Source organism: Macaca mulatta, chromosome 14 (assembly GCF_049350105.2).
Source record: "Macaca mulatta isolate MMU2019108-1 chromosome 14, T2T-MMU8v2.0, whole genome shotgun sequence".
NCBI classification, from domain to species: domain Eukaryota; kingdom Metazoa; phylum Chordata; class Mammalia; order Primates; family Cercopithecidae; genus Macaca; species Macaca mulatta.
This window is the reverse complement of record NC_133419.1, coordinates 71,130,868-71,154,231: the sequence shown is the minus strand read 5'-3', so window position 1 is coordinate 71,154,231 and position 23,364 is coordinate 71,130,868. Positions and strand designations below refer to the sequence as shown.

The 23,364-nt window shown below is 37.2% G+C and overlaps 1 protein-coding gene and 1 pseudogene across 2 annotated transcripts in view; one reads left to right on the top strand and one right to left on the bottom strand.

Annotated features, from left to right (window-relative positions):
• Window positions 1-23,364, top strand: part of MMP26 (matrix metallopeptidase 26) — a 368,531-nt gene that overhangs the window by 76,174 nt on the left and 268,993 nt on the right. The window lies entirely within an intron of this gene.
• Window positions 19,497-20,498, bottom strand: LOC100426355 (olfactory receptor 51F1-like; annotated as a pseudogene).

Here is a 23,364-nt window from a genome sequence, read left to right as displayed (position 1 = left end):
AGGATAATGTCTTCCAGTCTCATCCATGTCCCAGAAAAGAACATGATCTCATTCCTTTTTATGGCTGCATAGTACTCCATGGTGTGTATATACCACATTTTCTTTATCCATTCTATCATTGGTGAGCATTTGGGTTGACTCCATGTTCTTGCTATTGGGAATAGTGCTGCAATGAATATATATGTGCATGTTTCTTTGCAACAGAAAAATTTATATTCCTTTGGGTATATACGCAGTAATGGGATTGCTGGGTCAAATGGTATTTCTGGTTGTAGATATTTGAGTAATCGCCACACCATCTTCCAAAATGGTTGGACTAATTTACATTCCCACCAACAATGTAAAAGCATTCCTATTTCTCCACGACCTCACCACCATCTGTTTCTTGACTTTTTAATAATGGCCATTCTGACTGGTGTGAGATGGTATCTGATTGTGGCTTTGATTTGCATTTCTTTTTTTTTATTTTTATTTTTTTAATTATTATTATACTTTAAGTTCTAGGGTACATGTGCATAACGTGCAGGTTTGTTACATATGTATGCTTGTACCATGTTGGTGTGCTGCACCCATCAACTCGTCAGCACCCATCAACTCGTCATTTACATCTGGTATAACTCCCAATGCAATCCCTCCCCCCTCCCCGTGTTAGGCCCCAGTGTGTGATGTTCCCCTTCCTGAGTCCAAGTGATCTCATTGTTCAGTTCCCACCTATGAGTGAGAACATGCGGTGTTTGGTTTTCTGTTCTTGCGATAGTTTGCTGAGAATGATGGTTTCCAGCTGCATCCATGTCCCTACAAAGGACACAAACTCATCCTTTTTTATGGCTGCATTCCATGGTGTATATGTGCCACATTTTCTTAATCCAATCTGTCACTGATGGACATTTGGGTTGATTCCAAGTCTTTGCTATTGTGAATAGTGTCGCAATAAACATACGTGTGCATGTGTCTTTAGAGCAGCATGATTTATAATCCTTTGGGTATATACCCAGTAATGGGATGGCTGGGTCATATGGTACTTCTAGTTCTAGATCCTTGAGGAATCGCCATAATGTTTTCCATAATGGCTGAACTAGTTTAAAATCCCACCAACAGTGTAAAAGTGTTCCTATTTCTCCACATCCTCTCCAGCACCTGTTGTTTCCTGACTTTTTAATGATCGCCATTCTAACTGGTGTGAGATGGTATCTCATTGTGGTTTTGATTTGCAATTCTCTGTATGGCCAGGGATGATGAGCATTTTTTCATGTGTCTGTTGGCTGTATACATGTCTTCTTTTGAGAAATGTCTGTTCATTTCCTTTGCCCACTTTTTGATGCAGTTGTTTTTTTCTTGTAAATTTGTTTGAGTTCTTTGTAGGTTCTGCATATTAGCCCTTTGTCTGATGAGTAGATTGCAAAAATTTTCTACCATTCTGTAGGTTGCCTGTTCATTCTTATGGTAGTTTCTTTTGCTGTGCAGAAGCTCTTTAGTTTAATAACATCCCATTTGTCAATTTTGGCTTTTGTTGCTGTAGCTTTTGGTGTTTTAGACATGAAGTCCTTGCCCATGCCTATGTCCTCAATGGTATTACCTAGGTTTTCTTCTAGGGTTTTTATGGTATTAGGTCTAACATTTAAATCTCTAATCTATCTTGAATTAATTTTCGTATAAGGAGTAAGGAAAGGATCCGGTTTCAGCTTTCTACTTATGGCTAGCCAATTTTCCCAGCACCATTTATTAAATAGGGAATCATTTCCCCATTTCTTGTTTTTCTGAGGTTTGTCAAAAGATCAGATGGCTGTAGATGTGTGGTATTATTTCTGAGGCCTCTGTTCTGTTCCATTGGTCTATATCTCTGTTTTGGTACTAGTACCATGCTGTTTTGGTTACTGTAGCCTTGTAGTATAGTTTGAAGTCAGGTAGCATGATGCCTCCAGCTTTGTTCTTTTGACTTGGGATTGTCTTAGTGATGCGGGCTCTTTTTTGGTTCCATATGAACTTTAAAGCAGTTTTTTCCAATTCTGTGAAGAAACTCATTGGTAGCTTGAGGGGGATGGCATTGAATCTATAAATTACCTTGGGCAGTATGGCCATTTTCACAATATTGATTCTTCCTATCCATGAGCATGGTATGTTCTTCCATTTGTTTGTGTCCTCTTTTATTTCACTGAGCAGTGGCTTGTAGTTCTCCTTGAAGAGGTCATTTACATCCCTTGTAAGTTGGATTCCTAGGTATTTTATTCTCTTTGAAGCAATTGTGAATAGAAGTTCATTCCTGATTTGGCTCTCTGTTTGTCTGTTACTGGTGTATAAGAATGCTTGTGATTTTTGCACATTAATTTTTTATCCTGAGACTTTGCTGAAGTTGCTTATCAGCTTAAGGAGATTTTGGGCTGAAACAATGGAGTTTTGTAAATATACAATCATGTCATCTGCAAACAGGGACAATTTGACTTCTTCTTTTCCTAACTGAATACCCTTTATTTCTTTTTCTTGCCTGATTACCCTAGCCAGAACTTCCAACACTAGGTTGAATAGGAGTGGTGAGAGAGGGCATCCCTGTCTTGTTCCAGTTTTCAAAGGGAATTTTTCCAGTTTTTGCCCATTCAGTATGATATTGGCTGTGGGTTTGTCATAAATAGCTCTTATTATTTTGAGGTACGTTCCATCAATCCCGAATTTATTGAGTGTTTTTAGCATGAAGGGCTGTTGAATTTTGTCAAAGGCCTTTTCTGCATCTATTGAGATAATCATGTGGTTTTTGTCTTTGGTTCTGTTTATATGCTGGATTATGTTTATTGATTTGCGAATGTTGAACCAACCTTGCATCCCAGGGATGAAGCCCACTTGATCATGGTGGATAAGCTGTTTGATGTGCTGCTGGATTCAGTTTGCCAGTATTTTATTGAGGATTTTTGCATCGATGTTCATCAGGGATATTAGTCTAAAATTCTCTTTTTTTGTTGTGTCTCTGCCAGGCTTTGGTATCAGGATGATGTTGGCCTCATAAAATGAATTAGGGAGGATTCCCTCTTTTTCTATTGATTGGAATAGTTTCAGAAGGAATGGTACCAGCTCCTCCTTGTACCTCTGGTAGAATTCAGCTGTGAATCCATCTGGTCCTGGACTTTTTTTGGTTGGTAGGCTATTAATTATTGCCTCAATTTCAGAGCCTGCTATTGGTCTATTCAGGGATTCAACTTCTTCCTGGTTTAGTCTTGGGAGACTATAAGTGTCCAGGAAATTATCCATTTCTTCTTGATTTTCTAGTTTATTTGTGTAGAGGTGTTTATAGTATTCTCTGATGGTAGTTTGTATTTCTGTGGGGTCGGTGGTGATATCCCCTTTATCATTTTTTATTGCATCTATTTGATTCTTCTCTCTTTTCTTCTTTATTAGTCTTGCTAGTGGTCTGTCAATTTTGTTGATCTTTTCAAAAAACCAACTCCTGGATTCATTGAATTTTTGGAGGGTTTTTTGTGTCTCTATCTCCTTCAGTTCTGCTCTGATCTTAGTTATTTCTTGCCTTCTGCTAGCTTTTGAATGTGTTTGCTCTTGCTTCTCTAGTTCTTTTAATTGTGATGTGAGAGTATCAATTTTAGATCTTTCCTGCTTTCTCTTGTGGGCATTTTGTGCTATAAGTTTCCCTCTACACACTGTTTTAAATGTGTCCCAGAGATTCTGGTATGTTGTATCTTTGTTCTCATTGGTTTCAAAGAACATCTTTATTTCTGCCTTCATTTCGTTATGTACCCAATAGTCATTCAGGAGCAGGTTGTTCAGTTTCCATGTAGTTGAGCGGTTTTGATTGAGTTTCTTAGTCCTGAGTTCTAGTTTGATTGCACTGTGGTCTGAGAGACAGTTTGTTATAATTTCTGTTCTTGTACATTTGCTGAGGAGTGCTTTACTTCCAATTATGTGGTCAATTTTGGGATAAGTGTGATGTGGTGCTGAGAAGAATGTATATTCTGTTGATTTGGGGTGGAGAGTTCTATAGATGTCTATTAGGTCTGCTTGCTGCAGAGATGAGTTCAATTCCTGGATATCCTTGTTAACTTTCTGTCTCGTTGATCTGTCTAATGTTGACAGTGGAGTGTTGAAGTCTCCCATTATTATTGTATGGGAGTCTAAGTCTCTTTGTAAGTCTCTAAGGACTTGCTTTATGAATCTGGGTGCTCCTGTATTGGGTGCATATATATTTAGGATAGTTAGCTCTTCCTGTTGAATTGTTCCCTTTACCATTATGTAATGGCCTTCTTTGTCTCTTTTGATCTTTGATGGTTTAAAGTCTGTTTTATCAGAGACTAGTATTGCAACCCCTGCTTTTTTTTTGTTCTCCATTTGCTTGGTAAATCTTCCTCCATCCCTTTATTTTGAGCCTATGTATGTCTCTGCGTGTGAGATGGGTCTCCTGAATACAGCAGACTGATGGGTCTTGACTCTTTATCCAGTTTGCCAGTCTGTGTCTTTTAATTGGAGCACTTAGTCCATTTACATTTAAGGTTAATATTGTTTGTGTGAACTTGATCCTGCCTTTATGATATTCACTGGTTACTTTGCTCATTAGTTGATGCAGTTTCTTCCTAGCCTCGATGGTCTTTACATTTTGGCATGTTTTTGCAATGGCTGGTACCGGTTGTTCCTTTCCATGTTGAGTGCTTCCTTCAGGGTCTCTTGTAAGGCAGGCCTAGTGGTGACAAAATCTCTAAGCATTTGCTTATCTGTAAAGGATTTTATTTCTCCTTCACTTATGAAACTTAGTTTGGCTGGATATGAAATTCTGGGTTTAAAATTCTTATCTTTAAGAATGTTGAATATTGGCCCCCACTCTCTTCTGGCTTGTAGAGTTTCTGCCGAGAGATCTGCTGTTAGTCTGATGGGCTTCCCTTTGTGGGTAACCCGACCTTTCTCTCTGGCTGCCCTTAAGATTTTTTCCTTCATTTCAACTTTGGTGAATCTGGCAATTATGTGTCTTGGAGTTCCTCTTCTCGAGGAGTATCTTTGTGGCGTTCTCTGTATTTCCTGGATTTGAATGTTGGCCTGCCCTACTAGGTTGGGGAAGTTCTCCTGGATGATATCCTGAAGAGTGTTTTTCCAACTTGGTTCCATTTTCCCCCTCACTTTCAGGCACCCCAATCAGACGTAGATTTGGTCTTTTTACATAATCCTATACTTCTTGCAGGCTTTGTTCATTTCTTTTCCTTCTTTTTTCTTTTGATTTCTCTTCTCGCTTCATTTCATTCATTTGATCCTCAATCGCTGATACTCTTTCTTCCAGTTGATTGAGTCGGTTACTGAAGCTTGTGCATTTGTCACGTATTTCTCGTGTCATGGTTTTCATCTCTGTCTGTTCGTTTATGGCCTTCTCTGCATTAATTATTTGAGTTATCAATTCTTCCACTCTTTTTTCAAGATTTTTAGTTTCTTTGCGCTGGGTACGTAATTCCTCCTTTAGCTCTGAGAAATTTGGTGGACTGAAGCCTTCTTCTCTCATCTCGTCAAAGTCATTCTCCGTCCATGTTTGATCCGTTGCTGGTCCAGTAGCATGACACCTCTAGCTTTGCTCTTTTTGCTTAGGATTGTCTTGGCTATATGGGCTCTTTTCTGGTTCCACATGAATTTTAAAATAGTTTTTTCTAATTCTGTGAAGAATGTCGATGATAATTTAATGGGAATAGTATTGAATCTATAAATTACTTTGGATAGTATGGCCTTTTTCATGATATTGTTTCTTCCTATCCATGAACATGGAATATTTTTCCATTTGTTTGTGTCCTCTCTGGTTTCCTTGAGCAGTGGTTTGCAGTTCTCCTTGAAGAGGTCCTTCACTTCCCTTGTTGACTGTATTCCTAGATATTTTATTCTATTTGTAGCAATAGTGAATGGGAGTTCATTTATTATTTGGCGCTCTGTTTGCCTATTGTTTGTTTATCAGAATGCTTGTGACTTTTGCACATTGATTTTACTGTTCAATGATTTATCATGTGTAACTGCAGCCCAGCTGATGATCTATGTTTTAGCCTGTTTTGTGTTCCTGTAAAAGAATACCTGAAGCTGGGTAATTTGTAAAGAAAAAGAGGTTTATTTGGCTCATGGTTCTGCAGGCTGTACAGAAAACATGGTGTCAGGATCAGCTCAGCTTCTGGTGAGGGCCTCATGTTGCTTCCACTCATGGCTGAAAGTGAAGGGTAGTCAAGCGAGTGCAGAGGGTTCATGGAAAGAGAGGGAGAGAGAGAGAGAGAGAGAGAGAGAGAGCCCCAGGACTTTATTCTGTATAAATTTAAAGGGTACAAGTACGGTTTTGTTACATGCATATAATGTATAGTGGTGAAGTCTGGGTGTTGAATGTAACTATTATGTGAATAATGTACATTGTACCTATTAAGTAATTTATTATTATCCGTGCTCATTTCACTCCTCTACCCTTCCAAGTCTCCAGTGTCTATCATTCCATAGTCCATTTCCATGAGTAAACATTGTTTAGCTCTTGTTTATAAGTGAGAACATGCAGTACTTGACTTTATTTCTGAGTAGCTTCTCTTAAGATCACGGCCTCCAGTTTCATCCATTTTGCCTCAAAATGCATAGTTTTGTTCTTTTTTATGACCAAGTAGTATTCCATTTGCACATATGCCACATTTTCTTAATCTAGTCATTCTTTGATGGACACCCAGGTTGATTCATATCTTTGTAATTGTGAAGAGTGTTGTGATAATTATATGAGTGATGGTATCTTTTTTGTATACTAATTTATTTTCCTTTGAGTAGATGCCCAATAGTGAGATTACTAGATCAAGTAACAGTTCTATGCTTAGTTTTTAAAGAAACTTTCATGCCGTTTTCCATAGAGATTGTACTAATTTATATTCCCACCAAGACTGTATAAGCATTCCCTTTTCTCTGAATTCTCCCCAACATGTGTTATTTTTTGACTTTTTAATATTAGCAATTCTGACTGGTTCAAGATTATATCTCATTGTGGTTGTAATTTGTACTTCTCTGATGATTAGTGATGTGGTTTTGCTCTATGCCCCCTACCCAAATCTCATTTCAAATAGTAATCCCCAAAGAGTCAGAGGAGGGGCCTGGTGGGAGGTGATTGAATCGTGGGGGCAGATTTCCCCTTGTGCTCTCATGAAAATAAGTGAGTTCTCATGATATCTGGTTGTTTGAAAGTGTGTGGCATTTCCCCCTTTGCTCTATTTCTCTCCTGCTCCACCATGGTAAGATGAGCTTGTTTCCTCTTTGCCTTCTACCATGAATGTAAGTTTCCTGAGTCCTCCCAGTCATATTTCCTGTTAAGCTTGTAGAACTGTTAGTTCACTAAATCTCTTTTCTTTATAAATTACCCAGTCTCAGGTGGTTCTTTATAGCAATGTGTAAACAGACTAATACAATTAGTGATGTTGAGCAGTATTTTTATAAGCTTTTTGGCCATTTACATGTCTTCTTTTAAAAAAATCTGTTCTTCTAATTGCCCATGTTTTGAGGCAGTTATTTGTTGTCATTTCCATTGAGTTGTTTTAGTTCCTTGTGAATTCTGGATATCATTTCCCTGTCAGTTGCATAGTTTACAAATACTTTCTCCCATTCTGTAAGTTTTCTGTTCACTTTGCTTTGCAGAAGTTTTAAAATTTCATTAAGTCCCATTTGTCTATTGTTGTTTTTATTGCTTGTGCTTTTGAAGTCTTAGTCACAAACTCTTTTCCTAAACCAATGCCCAGAATAGTTTTTCCTAGGTTTTTGTTTGTTCGTCTTAAGTTTTTTTATAGTTTCAGGTTTTACACTTAATTTTTTTTATCATCTTGAGGTGATTTTTGTATTTGATAAAAGAAAGGGGTCCAATTTTATTTTTCTGCATTTGGCAATCCAATTTTCTCAGCACCATTTACTGAAAAAGGTGTCCTTTTCCCAGTGTATATTTTTGTAAACTTTGTCAAAGATCAGTTGCCTGTAGACATGTGGCTTTATTTCTAGGTTCTCTATTCTGTTCCATTGGCCCACGCATCTGTTTTTATACCAGTAACATGGTGTTTTGGTTACTATAGCCTTGTGTTATAATTTGAAGTCAGGAAATATGGTGTCTCCAGCTTTGATTTATTTGCTTGGGATTTCTTTGTTTTTTTTTTTTTCTGGCTCATTTTTGCCTCCACGTGAATTTTAGCGTTATTTTTTTCTAATTACTTGAAAAATATATGACAAACCCACAGCCAACATCATGGAAAAAGGGAAAAATTGTATGCATTCCCTCTAAGGACTGGAACAAGACAAATAGGTCTACATTCACCTTTCCTATTCACATAGTATTGGAAGTCCTAGCCAGATGAATCAGGTAAGAGATAGAAGTAAAAGGCATCCAAATTGGAAAAGAGAGTCAAATTATGCCTGTTTACTGACAAATGCTCTTATATCTAGCATACTCTACAGACTCCACCAAAAAACTCTTAAATTTGGTAAATGGATTTAGTAAACTTTCAGGACAGAACATCAATGTAAAAAATCAGCGGCATTTCTATACAACAATAATGATTAAGCCAAGAACCAAATCAAGAAGGCAATCCAATTTACAAGAACTACAAAGAATATACAGTATCTAGGAATATATTTAACCAATGATATGAACGATTTCTTTGTATCTTAGATTATGGACACCAGAAGTCCTAGTCCATTATCACATTTCATTTAAGCCAAATTTCCCAAGAGCTCCTTCTAGTTAGTGACTGAGTGTGGCAGGGAAACTGAGTCAGGCTCATTTCTGGAAGGCACAGGACTGTGCTGACAGGTGTTTTGATTTGAGGATACCCAATGACCTTGACTAACTCCATTCAGAACTGTACTACAGTCTAAGATACTTATTTCTACCCAAACTTTCTTCCTTCCTTCCCTCTTTAACTTAAGGTCAAGCCTACCTCAAAGACTGACTGCTCTCCCAGCTTCCTGCTCCTCTATTCTTGCCTTCTTTTTGTGGTAAACGTTACCTAGCCCCTTCGCTGCTTGTCTATTTTGGCCCAGGGTGGTCACACTTTATGAATCATCTATACACCTACTTGCTTGTTAAGCCCTTTTGCCTACCCTTTAGAACTTATTGGTTCTTATGATGATTGCAACCCTGGCTTTTGGTGATTAACCACTGCTACCTGACCTCTATTATGTCAAGACCTCCTCATATGCATGGGTATCCTGGTTTTGTGACTGCAGCTACTACTGGCCTTCCTGATCAGCAGAAAAGAGCTACCACTCAGCTTCTTAATGATGCTGGTATCATTTTCACAACTCATCTCCAGTGGCTTCTGAATCATATGTCCTCTGTGCCCTTTTATGGAAAATGTATGATGGATCTTCCAGCTTTACGCAATCTATTCCAGCATGCACATTTTTCATCAGCCCCTATATAATTTTCTTTCCTGTCTACTAGGGCAATACAGTCATTTCCAATGTGCTGAATGTTGTCCAATACTTTTTCCAGCTAATTGTCACTCGATATTGAATTAACCACATTCTTGGTGTCCTTGTCAGAGTATTAAAATCTGTATTCCAAATAAGTGCCCCTATATTGATGCATTCTCGCCAGTTTAGTTTTCTATTCTGTCCTCCTTTAAATACATTTTTATTGTTATTTTTATGGATACATAGTAGGTGTCTATATTTATGGAATATGTGAGATATTTTGACATAGGTATGTAATGCATAACAATAACACCAGGGTAAATGGGGTATTCATCACCTCAAGCATTTGTATTTTGTGTTACAATCAATTTGTACTCTTTTAGTTACTGTAAACAGTATAATTATCATTTACTATCATCACCCTGTTGTGCTATAAAATACTAGATCTTATTCATTCTTTCTACTTTTTTGTACCTATTAACCATCCCCACTTTCCCATACAACCCCCACTACCGTTTCCAGCCTCTGTTAACCATCACCCTACTCTTTAGCTCTGAGTTTAATGTTTCAATTTGTAGCTCCCCAAATTAAGTGAATCACGTGATGGGTTTTTTTCTCCCTATGTCTGGCTTATTTTTCTTAATATAACAACCCTGTTTCTATCCACATTGTTGCAAATGACAGGATCCCATTATATTTTGTGGCTGAATTGTGTATATGTACCACATTTTCTTTATCCATTTGTCTGTTGATGGGCATTTAGGTTGCTTTCAAAGCTTGGCCGTTGGGAATAGTGCTGCAATAAACTTGGGACTGCAGATACATCTTCGATATACTGGCTTCCTTTCTTTTGGGTATATACTTAACAATGGGATTGTTGGATCACATGGTAGTTCTATATTTAGTTTTTTGAGGAACCTCCAAATTGTTCTCCATAGTGATTGTAGTAATGTACATTGCCACCAACAGTGTATGAGGTTTCCCTTTTCACCACATCCTTGCCAGCATTTGTTATTGCCTGTTTCTTGAATAAAAGCCATCTTAACTGGGTGACAGGGTATCTCATTGTAGTTTTGATTTGCATTTCTCTGATGATCAGTGATGCTGAGCACCATTTCACATACCTGTTTGCCATTTGCATGTCCTCTTTAGAGAAGCTCTATTCAGATCTTTCGCCCATTTTTAAATTAGATTTTTTTTTCCTATAGAGTTGTTTATACTCTGTATATATTCTAGTTATTAACCCCTTGTCAGGTGGATAGTATGCCATGTTTTCTTTCATACTGTGTGTTTTCTCTTTACTATGTGAATTGTTTGCTATGTGGAAGCTTTTGAAATTGTTGTGATCACATTTGTCCAATTTTGCTTGGGTTCCCTAGGCTTGTAGGGTATTGCTCAGGAAATCTTTTGCTGAGTCCGATGTCCTAAAAAAATTTTTCCTTATGTTTTCTTTTAGAAGTTTCATAGTATGAGATCTTAGATTTATCTTTTTATTCCATTTTGATTTGATTTTTGTATATGGTGAGAGACAGGGGTCTAGTTTCATTCTCTATATGGATATCCAGGTTTTCCCTGCATCATTTATTGAAGAGGCTGTCTTTTCCCCAGTGTATGTTCGTGGCATCTTTGTTAAAAATAAGTTTGCTGTAAGTGTGTGGGTTTGTTCCTGGATTCTCTATTCTGTGTCATTGGCCTAAGTGTCTGTTTTTATGCCTGTACCATGTATTTTGGTTACAATAGCTCTGTAGTCAGGTAATGTGATTTGTCTGGTTTTGTTATTTTTGCTTAGGATATCTTTGGTTATTTGTGGTCTTTTGTGCTTCCATATAAATTTCAGAATTTTTTTTCTAATTCTGTGAAAAATGTCATTATTATTTTGATAGGGGTCACATTAAATCTGTAGATTGCTTTAGGTAGTGAACATTTTAACAATATTTATTCTTCGAATCCATGAACTTGGAAGATCTTTCTATTTTTTATGTCCCCTTCAACTTCTTTCATCAATGTTCTATACTTTTCATTGTAGAGTTCTTTCACTTTCTTTGGCTAAGTTAATTCCTCGGTATTTTATTAGTCTGATGTTTCTTTGTTGATTTTGTCTGAGGGATCTGTCCAATGCTGAAAGTGGGGTGTTGAAGTCTCTAGCTAATCCACTGTTTACCCCACCTCAAGCCCAAAACAGCATGAGGACTTGTCTTGGAGTTGCAGTCCTTGTGGCCTAGACTGCCCTTCAAGTTTATTTAGGACTCCAGAGAGCTTCAGCCTGTGGTGGCAAGGCTTGCCAAAATTCAAGTTCTGAGCACTGGGATGAACAATTCTCCTCTGGGTAGGGGTTGATTAAATGCCCCCTCCTTGGACATCAACTGAGTACTGCCCAGCGTTTCTTTCCACTGTGACAGGGCAGTGCTGAGTTCAGTGCACAGTCCCACAGACATTGTGCTCTCCCTCCCCCAAACACTCAAATTCTCTCTCTGTGCCACACAACCACTGCCAGGGGATAGGGGAAGGGTGCACTCTGTGATTCAAGACTGTCTTTACCGGCTTCAGTTTCTCTGTCAGCAATACGAAGCTAAAACTAGGTACTCTGATTCTTTACCTGATATTTTGTCTTTATGAAGTTGCTTATTTGTGTAGACAGTTGTTAAATTTGGTGTTCCTGAAGGAAGGGTAATCAGTAGAAGTTTCTATTTGTCCATCTTGCTTTCCTCCCACTTCATTCTGGCCTCCTTGGTCAAGCATTCTCACTATTCAGTCCTGATGGTATTTTATGAATCCTTGCCATAAAATTCCTCCTTTTCTTTGCCATTCTTCAGGTTATAACCTCTTCCCTGTTTTACCAGGCCCAGCATTTTCCTAGTAGATTTATGCTGAAATTTAATGCTAGTGTTCATCCCAGTGGCCAGGACAAAAGCTTGAGGCAGCTTCTGAGGATGGCAGCTGTTGAGTTATGGGAGGAGGTGAAAGTGATTGCTCTTACCTGAGAAGTTTGAGGTTGATCTCTGCAAGCTCAGAGATCACAGAGATTTCTGCAGACTCAACTTCTTCATGGGCCACCCACCCAGATGTTTCTGCTCAATGTTTCATAGTACCATAAAGTGCCATAGCATCACAGATGTGCCTGGGCTTAGTATTCCAATGGTTGAAGAGTTCTATGAGTCCAATAATTAGATAGTAGAAGTCTTAAATAAGTTCATTTTTTCTGTCTATATTTTTCTGCTGCAGCTATAAAAAATGATTTAATTAAGTCACCATCAGAAAATGGGTTTCCTTGCTTGGTGTAAGAAATGAGCTATTTGGAAACTACTTATTTAAGCTACACCTTTAATTTCCCTCCCTCTTTCCATTCTTCTCTCCCTCCCTCATGTCTCCTCCCTCCCTTCTTCCCTCCCTGCTTCCCTTCCTCTTCTTTCCTCCCTCCTTCCTTTCTTTCTTCTTTTCTCCTTGTCTCTATCCTGTCAAATCTCTATTTCCCATTTCTCCAGTTTTTCTCTCTCGTTCTTTTTTACCTTCATTTTTTTTCAGAAATTCTGCTTTGATGAGGCATTACAATGTAAATTTACTAAATTTTCTGACTGTTACTTTCCTGTCAGCTCAGAATATTGTGATGAATGCTCATTCTGATAATGTCAATATATACTACATTCCTTTACACAGCTATAGCATCATTACATGGTAAACACTTTTTCAATTTTTAAAAATTCACATTTCACATGCCTGAAAATGAGGCAAAATCCACTTTCTCCCCCTTTTTTGATATGACAGGTATGCACTTGTACTAAAAAATGTCATGTTACAGTCATATATGTGTCACTCAAAATTTTGTTTAGTTATAACTGTGTCACTGTAATTTCTAGTTTTCTGAACAGCAGAGCAATGCAATTCTTACCTGCTATATAATGTAAAATAAGTAGCCCAGTTTCTCCCATTGTCAAAGGTGATAGCTTGCCCTCTCTTCTTATGTGAGTAATACCATTCTAGATTGTTCATCTGATAGCCAATACATCAGGCATTCACTGATGCATGAGTGAACCTCACAGAAATCTGCCATACTGGCTCAGTCTAAATATACTGCCATATCAATCCATGGAATAGTAAACTAAAGTAATTCTTGTTGTTTGAAATCACCAAAGTTTTGATAGTTTATTATATAGAGTAGTTGAATTCTTACAGTAAACAAGGAATTAAAATACAGTGTGATAAGTATCATAAATTCACGATGCTATAGTAGACACCTAAGACAAAAAGTACTTTATTCTTGGGAAATAATGTTTTTAATATGAAATCTTGAATGCTGAGTAGAGTTAGGCAACCAGTGGGTTGGATAGTAGAAAATGCAAAGAAGAAGATAAAATTTAGAATATGAAAACATAAATTAGAACCTTCACCTCTCTAAACTTTTTCTAAAATTTATAAATTAAAAATAATAGTAATATTTATGCAGAACATGTAAAGGTCATTTGATATATGTTCTAAGTTAACCCTAATTCAAGAGACCTGAAATACTAATATGGTGTTCCTGTTAGAATGAGGTATGTGGAAGCCAGTTGGTAAAAGAGATCCTGGCCCAAGTATCACCCTCATAGTAGGTAAAATTAGTCCATTATCCTATACCATGGCTATTTCCTTGATCCCTAAGGATCAGAATGAATGTATTTAGCATCTGATGGAACTCTCACATAGATTCTCACAATATTACGAGAAAGACTAAGAGGAAACATCCACGACTAGCATGGTTCTTCAGACAAGATAATTCAGTAACAACAATGCAGCATCCTCAATTGAATTTCAAAGATTAATCCACTTTAAATGACTTATAGCCATTTGGCATGCCTTTTTGTTCTGTACAGTTTTTAATTTGCTATCATAACAGATAACCACAAACTTTTTGGTTTAAAAATAACACAGATCTCACAGTTTCATAGGTCAGAAGTTCCAACCTACACAAACTTGGCAGCCAGATTACAATATCACAGTTATGTAGGCCAGAAGTCTGGGTGGGCACAACTGATTTTTCTGTTCCTGGTCTCTTAAGGCTGAAATCAAGTTGGTGGGCAGCCTGGCTCTTATATGAAGACTGTGGGGTAAAATCTATTTCTAAGCTTTGTTGTGTCATTAGGAGAAATTAGTTCTTTGAGACTGTAGGGCTGAAATTCCTATTTCTCTACTGTCACCTGGGAGCCTCTCTTATTTCCTTAAAGTTACCTTCATTTTCTATCATGATTACACCTTCATCTTCAAACCAGCAGCTGGCATAGAGTACTTCTCGTGCTGTGAATCTTTTTGACCTTCTCTTCTGTTGCTTTCTTTCTCCTTCTGCGATAGAAAGTTCTCTGCTTTTAATGAATGGCTTATGTGATTAGATTAGGCTATGAAGAAAATCCAAGATTATCTCCTTATTTTAAACTTCATAACCTCAATTATATCTGGAAGTCCCTTTCCTGTGCAATATAACATATTCACAGATTATAGGAATTAGGGTGTGGACATCTTTGGTGGGACATTATTTGCCTACCACAGGTTCCTACCATATCACTTCATTTAAGTCACTGTTACACAAGTCACTCTACAATAAACAGATGGATCAAGGAGGTTGATGATGAACTAATTTATTCAAGTTGATACTCTATTTTTATTCTACCATTGTTATAACGTATATTATGTCTTTATTAGAACAGATCATACACCCTCTGGAACAAGTAATGGCACTATTTTTTTCTGATGAATATATTCCTCTCAGTAGAGACAAGTAAAAACAGTATGCATTCACTTTTGATAGATAGTATTTCATACTCCCTGTATTGTTAGTGAGAGAAAGATGTACCTTGCAAACATTTAGGGACCTGCCACAGCAATGAAGCTTTTAGCTGTTTATTAATCTGGGCAATACTGTTATGCTATCTGAAAAGTGAAAGGCAAATAATTTTTCCTAGTACATTTGCCATTTACAAATAAGCAAGCACTTGGTAAACATGCTTGGATTTTGAAGGCAGCGTATCCCATACTTGAGAATGATATTTAGACTTAATTTTCTAGAAAATTTCATACAGGGCCAGGCATTGAGGCTCATGCCTGTAACCCCAGAATTTTGGGAGACCAAGGCGGGCAGATCACCTGAGATCAGGAGTTTGAAACCAGCCTGGCCAACATGGTGAAACCCCGTCTCTACTAAGAATACAAGAAAGAAAAAAAAATAATAATTAGCTGGGCGTGGTGGTGGAGACAAGAAAAACAGTAAACAGGCTAGTAGAAATAATAACATAAATTAAAATCTGAGGGGCACATTAAAGAATTATTGCCTCAGGATCTGAGTTAAATCCATATTTTGAGGAAAATCAGTTACAATTAGATGGTGATTTTGTCAAAGAAGCGTAAACTTTCTGAAAACCAGAATTCCCCATTTTTATTGCTTAAAAAGGTAGTACTGAACTATCAACATATTGCATGTGATTTAACATATTTTTCATTTGTACGGGTGAGTTTATGTTGGATCTTTATGACATTACATGAATTTTAGAAGTGGTGTCTGTAGAGTATTAAACATTATTGTGAGCAGAGTGATCTGATAACTGTGTTATCTAGATGCAGTTTTAGAAGGCTGAATGGAAATATGGACTAGGTTAGCACTCTCTCAAGTGCGGTCTATAGATCAGTGCCCTTCCGTGACTATTGGTTACCAGTTAACCCGGAGATACAAACAGGAATCTAAAGCAAGACTTTCAAAAATATTACAGCAATTTGACATTTTCAGGACATGTAATCATGTAATAAATGGGATTGTCTGGATGAAAAGATAAATAAGGATGGAAGCTGTCATTCATATGAGATAAGACACAGCACAAGTTATGTGCTGGTATCTATTTCACAACAAACTAGTATCTATTTCACAACAAACTGGAAATACAAATATTACAAGTCTGCTTCTTCACCACATACAGCTTAAGGATACTTGAAGTAAATTATAAATGAGGGGATACATCTATCTGTTTAGGAAAGAAGGAATGAAAACTAAAATTGAGGTTCTATACTATGTGTCTTCCTTATATTATTTTCATATCTTCTGTTTCCAGATGAATTATTAAGTTATTAGTTCAGCTTCACACCAATAGAAAATGTCCAGACAAGTTTCTGAATCCTGATCTGTTTTTTTCCAAAGCCCATAATCATTATTTTGTACCATAATGTCCTGGGAGTGAAGAAATGAAATGAGAACAAAAATTGTAAGAGATGTAAAACAATGGGATAAGTCTGGTGCATTAGAAAAAAGTTTCCACACAGTTTTTTTTTGTAGCTACTTTGAAATATAAGTTAAATATTAGGGAGGATGCAAATTGTTTCTGAATTTGACTATCATAATTGAGAGAAATAGCAAGACATTCAAGTAATATCTGTACTCCCTTGTTTATGGTAGCACTATCCACAATAGCCAAGATGTGGAATCAACCTACATGTCCATTAATGGATAAATAAATCAAGAAAATGTGGTACATATATATAAAGGAATATTCTTCAACCATAAAAATGAAATCCTGTCATTTGTGACAACATGAGTGAACCTGGAGAATATTAAGTTAAGATAAACAACCCAGGCACAGAAAGGCAAATACTGCATGATGCTATTCATATGTGGAATCTGAAAAAGTTGATCTCATAGAAGCACAGCATAGCATGGTGGACACTAGAGGCTGGGGCAGCTGTGAGGAGATGTTGGTCAAAGGATATAAAATTACAGTTAAATAAAAGGAATACATTTTAGAGATCTGTTATACAACATGATGACTATAGTTAATGACAATATATTGTATTCTTGAAAAATGCTAAGAGAGTGCATGTTTTGTTCTCACCACAAAACTAATAACTATGTTAGGTAAACACATATGTTAATTAGCTAGATTTAATCATTCCACAATGTATAGATACTTCAAAACACCATGCTGTATGATCACATACAATCTTATTAATTAAATTAAATTAAATCTGCATTTAATTAAATCTGCATACAATTTTATCTGTCAATTTAAAAAAATAAATAAATAAGCTTGAAAAATAAAGTGCACAAGATAGGGAGCATAATTTTTATTGTGCATTACTGGGATGAAACATGCAAAAATGTCTTGGAAACAACAAAGTTTGTCAGGCCTGCTGAATAGATCAGAATAACTGAAAGTGAGTATAGCTGAGAGCTTAGAGGACTTAGAGGCGAGAAGACATGAATGAACAGAAAGGTTCTCTCCTTTTAAGATGTGGAGAACTAGTGGTGATACTAATGATGATGCTGAAGGAGAAATGCCAGAAACTTGACATGAAGTGATGCCTTTAGTGTTCAAGGGAATATATTTTACTGCACTTTTAACTTATTTTGTTTCCTGCAATGCCATATATAAAATATACCTGTACTCACTGGTGTGCTGATAAATTGAATCTTTTTTTTTTTTTTTAGATAGAGTCTCACTCTGTCACCCAGGCTGAAGTTCAGTGGTGCCATCTTGGCTCACTACAACCTCCGCCTCCTGGGTTCAAGTGATTTTTCCTGCCTCAGCCTCTTTAGTAGCTGGGATTACAGGCCTGCGACACCACGCCTGGCTAATTTTTTTGTATTTTTAGTAGAGACAGGGTTCCACCATGTTGACCAGGCTGTTCTGAAACTCCTGACCTTGAATGATCCACCCGCCTTGGCCTCCCAAAGTGCTGGGATTACAGGTGTGAGCCACTGCACCCGGCCAACTGAATCTTTAAAACCAAAAGAAAGTCCTCATGTTTAATGCTTATCAATTCTCATGGAGTAAATATTCTCATTATGAATGATTTTAAGCTACCAATATGATATTACAGAACGCATGGTTGGGAAGAGATGCACACAATGGGCTCTTTCAAGCTGATGTGTGCTGCCTCCAGCACACTGCTGCCCCGGTGTTTGTGGGGTACATGGAATGTTTCTCCCATCTATCACTACTTTTCCAGTGGCAACAAATTGGTGTGACTGCCTTTAGTTTTCTATTTCCATTTCACTTGGAACTTTCTCTACCATTTTATGCAATAGAAGTTTTGAGGCTTCTGCTTTTTTCTTAAATCAGTAGTTACCATAGGTTCTGTTTCAGGAAACAAACATTTTGGGTGTTGCTCTGTATAACTGTATAGGCTAAGAACCATGAAGTTTTTTTACCTTGGTTCTTTGATTGATTAAGGGAGTCTTATAGGTCCTTCATGTCATTTGTCAAAACTCTGAAGTTTTATTGAAAATAATGTTTGTGTGTTTATCTGTGAAGAAGGTTTCATGCATTTCATTAGATTCCTGAGGGATCATTGTGCAAAAAAAGTGTTCAGAACCTCTGCCTCAAATTTTCTTGCAGTCTACATCATGATCCTTTCTAACTCTTGAAAGTTCCTATTTCCTGTGATAAATCAGCAAGTGTGCCTCATCCCTGAAGTTTTTCTTTGGACTGGAAAGTTCAACACTGGATAATGACTTACATGCCATGGGACATCTATTTCTACCTTTTGTATAATGAATTATCCATGAAGAAAACAGCTAATGTGTATTTTAAGAAAGCTATCAAAACCTTTTAAGACATGGCATAGATTTATGGAGATCCACATCTTATTTTTGATCTTATAACCTTTCTGTTTAATGTTTTTGGCAGAATATGTAATTCAGTGGTGAAGCACATGGCATCTGAGATACAGGATGCCTGGGTTCAAATCTCAACCCTGCACCATCTTATTCACATGCCTTTTGCTGGCCCAAATGCCACTAGACTTGTTCCTTCACCTGTAACATTTAATAAATAATATTGTGTATTTCATTTGACTGTTATGAGGACTAAATGAAATATATCTTAAAGCAGTTAGTAGGACACCTAGCCTGAAACAAAGAGTCAATATGTGTTGGCTGCTGGGAGTATTATTTTTATTATGTCACTATTGTTATTTTCCTAATTAAGCTACAAATGTCTCAGGGTGATATATCATTCTCATATTTTATGACTAAATACAAAACATATTTACTGTTGAGTGAATGAAAAATATGAAAAAAACACATCCAATAGGCACTAAGCCACCAAGTTTGCTTTTCTATAGTGCAAATCACTTATGCCAGGTTTTTTTGTATCAAATAAAATTATGTCTGTTCATTTTGTAAGCAGCAGACTGAGCAGAGCCATGTGGATCTGTTTTGGTTTTACACTGTAGACGATGGGGCTGAACACAGGGGGTAAAAGCAGGTATACATTGGCCGTCACTGAATGGACCACTCTGGGGGCTGATGGACCATAGCAATACACCAAGGACAGGCTCAGCATGGGGAGGTAGAAGATAGCAACTGCTCCCACGTGGGAGACACAGGTGCTAAAGACCTTGTGCCGTTCTTCAGGAGGGGCAATTCTGAAGACAGAGTGAATAATTAAGATATATGACAGGGCAATGCATGGCGTATCTATTCCAGTTGTCAGTATGAGATCTATTAATCCACAGATTAATGTCTGAATGTCTGAACAGGTTAATTGAATCACATCTGGATGGTAACAGTAGGCATGGGAAAGGGCATTCATTCTATAGAAATAGAGAGGCTTAAGGAGCAAAAGTAGTGGTAGTATTAGTACTATAGCACGTGTAATCATCAGGAAATCCATCTGAACGATTCTGGAATTAGTGAGAATGGTAGTGTACCTCGGAGGATCACAGATAGCCACATAACGGTCAAAGGCCATAGCCACCAGCACCCCAGATTGCATGATAGTGAATCCATGAAGAAGAAACATCTGGACAATGCAGCTGTATAGACTGATTTCGCGTGCATCAAACCAGAGGATACCTAATGTTGTTGAGACTGATTTTGCGTGCATCAAACCAGAGGATACCTAATGTTGTTGACAATGTAGAAACAGTCAAGCCCAGATCAGTGGCTGATAGCATGGAGAGGAAATAATACATGGGCTCATGGAGACTCTGCTGGGTAATGATGACAAACAGGATTATGCTGTGTCCAGAGAAGGCAATGGTGTAAACACAAGAAAAAGGAATGGAGATCCAGGCATGGGAGACTCTAGGTCAGGACTGCCGGTTAACAAGAATGTTGGAAATTTAGATGTCAAGTTGCTTAGGATTTCCATGGTATCCCAGTTTTGCAGCATTTGTCCTCAAAATGCTCCCACCCTATAGAAGTGATACATTACAGTGTTATGCAGAATATTCAGATAAATATTCTTTTGGTTAGGAGAGTTGTCGCAGGTCATGGATAAGCTCTGCATCATTGAGAAATCTCTAAATTAAATTATAATGTTCATCTACCATTCATAGCCAGGGATATTAAACAAATATGTATTAAGGAAAATATGTCCTTATTTTGTACCACTTTAGGATAATTTTTTTATATTTATAAAACTTTGAGCTCCATAATATCATAAGAGCCTATGAACAAAGACTTGGTTAAAGGATAAGTACATTAATTTTGAATATGTTTGAGTGAAATGAGTAAGAGAAAGATATTTATAAGTATCCTCAATTCTGCAGTGACCATGTGGCTGTGAATCTGCAGACCCAGATCTCCAGATAATTGCCAGTAATATAGATTTGGATGTTAGAACTGCATATGTGTCATTTTCATCCAACACTGTAGGTGAACAACTGCAGAGAGTAGATTTACAAGGGAAAACCAATGAAGACAGAACTCTGTAGAATATTGAAAAGGATCATATCTATTACAGCAAGATGAGACCAGTTTTATGGGAACCATAGAAACCAAGAGAACATGGCATGAAGACTAACATGAACCACTATTACATGAACAGCTGTGTTGAATTGCTTGTGCTGTCAAGTCTGGCAAGGATTAAAAAATGCAAATGCAGCCAAGAGCTCATTAGTGACCCCAGGAAATGCAGTTGGAAACTGAGAACCTGCTTCAGTGACTTTGGTAATGAACAGAAGGGTTAGCAGTGGAGGTACGGTTTATTTTATTTCTGAAACTTGGCGGTGAAGGCAAGGAGAGAAATAGGCCATGATTAAAGAAAGGTATAACATAAATGGAGAATTTTTACAAAATGGCAAGTACTTAGAGAAATGGCTAAATTCATAAACTGAAGTTAATGATACAATAGGTAGGATAAAATTGAAAATGTAGAATGTGAAGAATTGATTGATATATAAATGTCCTTCAGAAAATATTAGGTCGTTGAATATAGAGAATGGTAATGATTAGTAATTACCCCTCAAAAAGCTTAGGACCATCATTTCGATTGACACTAGAGAGTAAGTAGCAAATGGTAGGTTGGTGGAAGTTTATGTGAAGAAAAGTTACCCAGTGTCTACCTTTTGCTCTGTTAAGTATCAGGAGGAAATTTACTGCTGTTCAAAAGTATGAAGTGATGACTTCAGGAGATGGTAGAAGTTTTCAGGAGAAAGGGAATGAGAAAAGCAGTTGACTCAGTAAACACAGAAATGCTATATGGATTTCAATTAAAATTCTAAAAGTTATTTTATAAATTAGTACATTTATGTTGTTCCAATCAATTCTAGGAAGATTTAAAATTGAATAATAGCAATATTCAGTATGTTGTAATTTTCAATCAAGGCTTTTAAAAATACCAGGTGGCAGAATGTGAAGTTTAAGGTCAGGAGAGTACATATCCTATAATAAGTACACTTGTTACTATTCCCTTAGGTTAGTTAGGTTCCAATACTTGAGGATTAACTCCTCCTGTAAAAGATGAGGAATGTACCATTTGGCAAGTTGGGCATCGCTGGATAATAGCTTTAGCTTCTTTCCAGGTAATGCTGTATCTGCGTTTGGGACTAGAGGCATTAACATGGGTTAAATTGTGAAAGTGTCTGGCGTTAGATATTGCAGTAGCAACTAGGCGATCAGCCATTTGATTCCCTTCAGTCAAAGGTCCTGGAAGAGGTGTATGAGCCCTAATGTGAGTGATGTAAAAAGGGTCCATTCTACTTCTAACTGCTGTTTGCAGTTGGGTAAATAAATCATCAGTTGTTCATCTGTATGAAACTGTAACTGAGCATTTTCAATTAACTGTGTGGAATGAACCACGTATGAAGAATCAGAAATCACATTAATAGGCATATCAAAAGCAGTCAATACCTCAATTACAGCTACAAGCTCCACTTTTTGAACTGAAGTATAGGACGTCTGGAAAACTTTGCCTTTTGATACAGAATAAGAAGCTATACCGTTACTAAACCCATCTGTAAAACAATGAAAATGCTTAGCAGGCTGCAGGTTGTTTACCACAGGAATTGTAAATGCAAACCATTCACAGGCTTGCTCAGCTAAAGGGATAGTAAAGAAACAGTCTTTTAAATCTATGACTATTAAAGGCCAATTTTTTGGAATTATAGCAGGAGAAGGCAATCCTGGCTGTAATGCTCCCATAGGTTGTATAACTGAATTGATGACTCTTAAGTCAGTTAACATTCTCCACTTACCTGATTTTTTCTTAATTATGAAAACTAGAGAATTCCAAGGGGAAAATGTTGGAGCTATGTGCCCATTTTCTAATTGTTCAGTAACCAATTTCTCTAAAGCCTTCAGTTTCTCTTTACTTAGCGGCCGTTGTTCTATCCAAATTGGCTTATCTGTTAACCATTTTAAAGGTACAGGTTCTGGAGGCTTAACAATGGCCGCCATCAAAAATGATATCCTAATCTTTGGCGGGAACTTTGTCTTTCCACTCGAAGTGGTTCTTTCAAACCTTGCAATTTTATTTTTCTAGTCCCATACCAGAGACATACCCCAATTCATGCATTGTATGTTGACTTTGAGGGCTATGTAATTGTTCTGGAATTAGAACTCGTGCTCCCCATTGTTGTAATAAATCTCTTCCCCGTAAATTTATAGGTAAAGAAGTTATAATTGGTTGAATAGTCCCAGGTTGTCCATTGGGCCCTTCACAATGCAAAATATAACTACTTCGATATACTTCAGGGGCTTTACCAACTCCAACTATATTAAATTGAGCGGGTTGAATGGGCCACATGGATGGCCAT